Below are 6,569 nucleotides of genomic sequence, written 5' to 3'. Positions count from 1 at the left end.
AAAAATTTAGAATAGCACATTAGCCGAAATAAAGCCTTATTATAATTTTTTTTAATCATAATTCCATTAATTCCTGAAAATGTGTGATCTAAATACTCCTCACACCACTCAGTGAACACATTAAGGGGTGTACTTTGTAAAATAGGGCCATTTTAGGGGGTATGTATTCTGACACCCACGAGCCTTTGCAATCTTGGCTCGGTGGAGGAAAAAGGATTTAGCAAAATGAGGAAAAATGAGGTTCAACTTGAATGTCTCCAAAATGGTTCCAAACAAAAGATGTTTTTGCAAATGTGCGTCCAGAATAAAGTGAACAGATGGAAATATATGTTGGCAAGGATTTGTAGAGTATGCTTGCACATATGAGATATAACATTTGCAAATGTTAAAAAATTACAATGTCTTCAAAACTGTCAATATTCTTAATTTTAATTAATATACACAACTTCTAACTGCCCATTGTTACCACTTAAACGAAGTACAACAAGGCACAGAAAAAACAATGTAAGAATCACTTCGATTTGCAAACATGCCCATCTTGAAAGCGTCCTACTGAGCCAACATCTAGGACCGTCAGTCTCTCTGCTGCTTCAACAACGATTGTGAGCAAACGCAGTGTGGTAATCTAGAAATAACTTATCAGCTCACCTGTAAAGAAGAAGGAAAAAAGTTTGCAAGAAAATAAATAAAAGCTTAGTCTATCCAAAAATACCAAAAAAAAAAAAAAAGGTGAGTCACCGGCAAAAAGTAGTCCATAAAACGAAGGGTTTCAAGATTGCTGAACGTGGAGGGTCTCTTCACTGTCCGCCAGCCTTCCCATTCTCAAGGACGTCAGATCTGCAGGAAATAACGAAAAATCAGCAGGTTAACAGTCACATCACACCAGTATTACTGATCCCTAGATCCGCTCTACCCACTTACATTGACCACTACTCCCCCAACCTGGTCAGAAGAATCATATATTATATATACACGTACACACGAAAACCTGCAAAATAAGCACGTATGAGCAGATGCACGCAATGAAAATTTTAGCAGATGCAGCAGCTTACCTCGACGAGTTATGTCAGCTTGTGTGCAAGCGAAGCGAAATTCTTCTCAAAACGCGTCCAAGCGTCAGGATCATCTCCACACGTAAGTTTGCAAAAAAAAGCGCACAAATCTCGGGTGGCCGCGTCTCCCCACGTAGCGCACAAATCTGCAAAAAAAGACAGGTTGCGTCAGGTGGCGTCTCGCAAATCTCAGGTGACGTACTCACCACACGTAGCGCACAGCGCATTAATCTCAGGTAGGTACTCACCACACGTAGCACACAGCGCATTAATCTCAGGTAGGTACTCACCACATGTAGCGCACAGCACATAAATCTCAGGTAGGTACTCACCACACAGCGCATTAATCTCAGGTAGGTACTCACCACACATAGCAGCACAGCGCCTAAATCTCAGGTAGGTACTCACCACACAGCGCATTAATCTCAGGTAGGTACTCACCACACGTAGCGCACAGCGCATTAATCTCAGGTAGGTACTCACCACACAGCGCATTAATCTCAGGTAGGTACTCACCACACAGCGCATTAATCTCAGGTAGGTACTCACCACACATAGCAGCACAGCGCCTAAATCTCAGGTAGGTACTCACCACACAGCGCATTAATCTCAGGTAGGTACTCACCACACGTAGCGCACAGCGCATTAATCTCAGGTAGGTACTCAGCACACAGCGCATTAATCTCAGGTAGGTACTCAGCACACAGCGCATTAATCTCAGGTAGGTACTCAGCACACAGCGCATTAATCTCAGGTAGGTACTCACCACACAGCGCATTAATCTCAGGTAGGTACTCACCACACAGCGCATTAATCTCAGGTAGGTACTCACCACAGCGCATTAATCTCAGGTAGGTACTCAGCACACAGCGCATTAATCTCAGGTAGGTACTCAGCACACAGCGCATTAATCTCAGGTAGGTACTCAGCACACAGCGCATTAATCTCAGGTAGGTACTCAGCACACAGCGCATTAATCTCAGGTAGGTACTCAGCACACAGCGCATTAATCTCAGGTAGGTACTCACCACACAGCGCATTAATCTCAGGTAGGTACTCACCACACGTAGCGCACAGCGCATTAATCTCAGGTAGGTACTCACCACACAGCGCATTAATCTCAGGTAGGTACTCACCACACAGCGCATTAATCTCAGGTAGGTACTCACCACACATAGCAGCACAGCGCCTAAATCTCAGGTAGGTACTCACCACACAGCGCATTAATCTCAGGTAGGTACTCACCACACGTAGCGCACAGCGCATTAATCTCAGGTAGGTACTCATCACACAGCGCATTAATCTCAGGTAGGTACTCAGCACACAGCGCATTAATCTCAGGTAGGTACTCACCACACGTAGCGCACAGCGCATTAATCTCAGGTAGGTACTCATCACACAGCGCATTAATCTCAGGTAGGTACTCAGCACACAGCGCATTAATCTCAGGTAGGTACTCACCACACGTAGCGCACAGCGCATTAATCTCAGGTAGGTACTCACCACACGTAGCGCACAGCGCATTAATCTCAGGTAGGTACTCACCACACGTAGCGCACAGCGCATTAATCTCAGGTAGGTACGCACCACACGTAGCGCACAGCGCATTAATCTCAGGTAGGTACTCACCACACGTAGCGCACAGCGCATTAATCTCAGGTAGGTACTCACCACACGTAGCGCACAGCGCATTAATCTCAGGTAGGTACTCAGCACACAGCGCATTAATCTCAGGTAGGTACTCAGCACACAGCGCATTAATCTCAGGTAGGTACTCAGCACACAGCGCATTAATCTCAGGTAGGTACTCAGCACACAGCGCATTAATCTCAGGTAGGTACTCAGCACACAGCGCATTAATCTCAGGTAGGTACTCACCACACGTAGCGCACAGCGTATTAATCTCAGGTAGGTACTCATCACACAGCGCATTAATCTCAGGTAGGTACTCACCACACGTAGCGCACAGCGCATTAATCTCAGGTAGGTACTCACCACACGTAGCAGCACAGCACATTAATCTCAGGTAGGTACTCACCACACAGCGCAGAAATCTTCCTCTCCCACGTTGAAAGTAGTATAAAAGGCTCCAACCATCAGCTTCCTCTGTAGGCTCGGAATTTGCGGGCAAATTCAAGTACCGGTGACGTCACCGGTCACGTGAGGCGCGGGCACAGCTCTCATCGTGCACGGCAGCTGAACTGTACTGCTCGTGCACAATGGGAGGTCACATGGTGCCGATTCCAGCCACCTCATTGGCTGGAATCGGCAGCAGGAATAACCGCAGTGTAAACTACTAATATGCACCCCCTACAGTAGATACCACTACAGGAGACATCACCATACAGTAAATGTGGAAACTCTGTGATATTGGTGAGTGCACAGACTGTTTATATGTAAGTGAACATTGTGTGCTCAGAATACAGATAGTATACAGAGAAATAGCTGCAGCCATGTCTGATACTAGTGATACTGAGCCGCCCTGCCACAGCCAATCCCCTGTTACTGACGCTGCTCCAGCCATGCCTCTCACTATGCCATATTACCTCTATGGTTGCCACGCTACATTGGGAAGCCCACACTTTAAGGCCCCCTGTTCACGGCCGTTGCAGAATATCGCCAGCAATACTCTGACGAGGGGGAGGCGCTGACAGGTCTCAGTGGTGAGTCTATCTGACAGATAGGCTCACCGCAGAGAATCGTGGCATGCCGCGATTTAGATACCGCGAGTGGAGAATCGCTATGATTCTCCGCTCGTGGACGCCGTGGCTGTGCTTTCCATAGCAACACTATGCAAAGCTTCACACAGTGTGATCCGCCGGCGATTTACTGCTCGTGGACATGCAGCCTAAGAGACTTTTGTGATAAAATGATGGCCATGTTTCGCTTGTATCCCAAAGCAACTGATCAAAAAGTGAAAATCCTGATTGGCCAACTAGACGGCGCTGCTTTGAGGCAAGTTAAGTCCTGGCCCCAAGCCCAGAAAAAAGTGGTGGAATAGATCCTTGAGCGGATGCAGAATATATTTGAGCCCCCCACTGTCAATGCTGAAGACGCAGTTCTTTAACAAGAAACTAATGAGTCTTTGCGAGACTACGCCTTATCTCTACACGCAGGCATCCAAGTAGAACCCTGAGAAGCAGAGAGAGCAGATCAAGCCTTCTGAGAACGATTGATTGAGGAAACTGCCACCGAAACTTTAACTCCTTAAGGACCCAGAGCGGTAAATATAAGGCGCATAGTCCTGCGCTTTAATCCCAGCTGATAGTGAAAATACGGCACAGGATTAAAGCCTCTGCTTCTGCAATCAAGCAGGAGTAGGTCAGGTTGTCAGCTGTTAGTCACAGCTGAGAACCCAGAGGAGAAGGGAGAAGTGGTTTTTTAACCACTTCTGCCTTCTCCTTTCCTGGGTACATAGCGCTCAATAAGCGCTATGTACTAAGAAGTGGAAGTGTTTCTTCCTCTACCTGACTGGGCGATCACGTGACCACTGGGTGCCTTCTGTCACAGCAGAGCTGCAGGGTTCTAGCAGACCATGATCAGCTCTATTACTGACTACTAGTAATTACCGTGTTTCCCCAAAAATAAGACAATGTCTTATATTAATTTTTGTTCAAAAAGGTTTAACTTTTTTACATGTATAGGTGCCTGGACACTATTTAAATTGACTTTTTAAATAAAATGTTAGCAGGGCTTAATTTTGGAGTAGGGCTTATATTTCAAACATCCTCAAAAAGCCTAAAAAATCATTTTGCATCCTCAAAACTTCTGGAAAATCATGCTATGTCTTATTTTCAGGGTATGTCTTATTTTCAGGGAAACAGGGTATTAGGAAATTATAGTATCAGTGTTTCTGGTGGCGCAATGCGCCACACAGCTCTACTACATGGTACATGCATTATAATCCCCACACATCACACACACAGCAGCTTGATTACCACACAAGACAAACACAGATTGGCTCCTCCCACAACAGTGACATCACCACAGGTCCATCAGCCCACTAATAGCGGTTTAGGGTAGATTTACACAAACGTGTTTATGTGCGTACACTTGCGCTCACAAAAACACGCTCCTATTAGAAGCATTGGTTCCCTATGGTGTGTTCACATGTCTGTGCTTAAGGCCGCCTGCAGACGGCCGGGTCGGACCCGAGCGTCTGCAGAGAGCAGCGCGTCACTCACCTGCTCCCGCGGCCCCGGCTCTTTCATGTGCTGGCTGCCGCACAGAAATAGAGCATGGCGCGATTTGTTTGCCGCGCGAGATTTCGCACGACCAAATCACGGCCGTCTGCCTAGCATTGTGTTTGTTAACGCAATCCTATGGCAGCTTCCAAGGGTGGAAATTCCGCGGGAATTCCCGCCCGTCTGCAGGCGACCTTACTGGTGTGCAAACGCACGTACCTACAAAACATAGCACATGCGTGCACCATAGGTCCATGGTGCGCGTCAATATTCCCCAGCGGGGAGTCCCTTTGTCACTGAACACTGTGACAGCACTGTCACAGTGAGCAGTGCTGAGAGGACTCCCCGCGGGAAGTAAAGAATCCTTTGCCACAGCTGTGACAGCTGTGGCAGAGGATTTCTTCATCTCTGCAGGGAGTAAAGAATCCCCTGCCACAGCTGTCACAGCTCCTCCCAGTGCTCTGGAGAGCAGCAACTGACGCCGGCACAGCACACTCCTCAGGCGCCGGGTCTGGTCAGTTAAGGGAGTGGGAAGCCCCCACTGAAGGCCCCCTAAGCACTCCTACCACTACCCAGCAGGTCCAGCATACAGTCCCACTGGGGCAGCACATAGCCTCAACCATGAGGCAGCCCCATACTCCCCACAAACAAGACCACCAGCATAGCACTGAACAGAGACTAGGAGTACTAGAACTACCATCATCCCCACAGCAGCCTCTTCAGTGTGCACCACAGGCTACATTACACACAGCCCTGGATCCAGCAATGTGCTGTCTGCTGCTCCTGCCACCCTCCATGACCCCTCAGAACCACCTATAGATAACACTAAAACCCTGCAGGTGCTATGGGTTATGATGTGCGTATTACCCACTAAGGTGGATCTGGAAATGCAGCTGCGGCGGATTGAAGAGAAACACGATGCGGCCATTGATGCGGTACATCACTCAGTGCAGGCACTTGCAGAGTGTGTCACTACCTTGGAACAGACCACAGGTGCTCCTTCTATGGACTTTCAACAGCTTGCCTCCACGGTGGAGAAGCAGCTCAGAGATCTGACGCTACATCTAGACGACATTGAAAACCGCGGTCGCCGCAATAATCTAAAACTCAAAGGTCTACCAGAGGACATTCGACCCAAAGCTCTATATGATTGTGTTTCGGCGTTTTTTAGCAAGTTACTACATCGCCCGTAAGACAGAGCAATTGGATTAGACAGGGTCTAGCATCTGTTTGGTGGGAGGGCACGGAATACAAATTTACCAAGAGATGTAATTTGTCGTATCAACTTCTATAGGCAGAGAGGACAGATTCTGCACCTGGCGTGAGAGCGGGG

General features: G+C 47.8%; 1 long non-coding RNA gene across 2 annotated transcripts; it reads right to left on the bottom strand.

Moving 5' to 3' along the window:
* Positions 1 to 403: 403 nt before the first annotated feature.
* Positions 404 to 3,349, bottom strand: LOC136627618 (uncharacterized). 2 transcript variants are annotated; one of them, XR_010792810.1, is made up of 4 exons: positions 3,048 to 3,349; positions 1,053 to 1,198; positions 739 to 837; positions 404 to 648 (listed from the first exon to the last, which is right to left on the bottom strand). It is a non-coding gene; the product is annotated as an uncharacterized lncRNA (long non-coding RNA). The 2 variants fall into 2 exon arrangements; XR_010792809.1 differs by having other exon boundaries at positions 3,091 to 3,349.
* Between the last annotated feature and the right edge of the window lie 3,220 nt (positions 3,350 to 6,569).

The sequence above is a fragment of the Eleutherodactylus coqui genome, chromosome 5 (assembly GCF_035609145.1).
Source record: "Eleutherodactylus coqui strain aEleCoq1 chromosome 5, aEleCoq1.hap1, whole genome shotgun sequence".
Lineage (NCBI taxonomy): Eukaryota > Metazoa > Chordata > Amphibia > Anura > Eleutherodactylidae > Eleutherodactylus > Eleutherodactylus coqui.
This window is presented reverse-complemented; position numbering and strand designations above follow the sequence as displayed.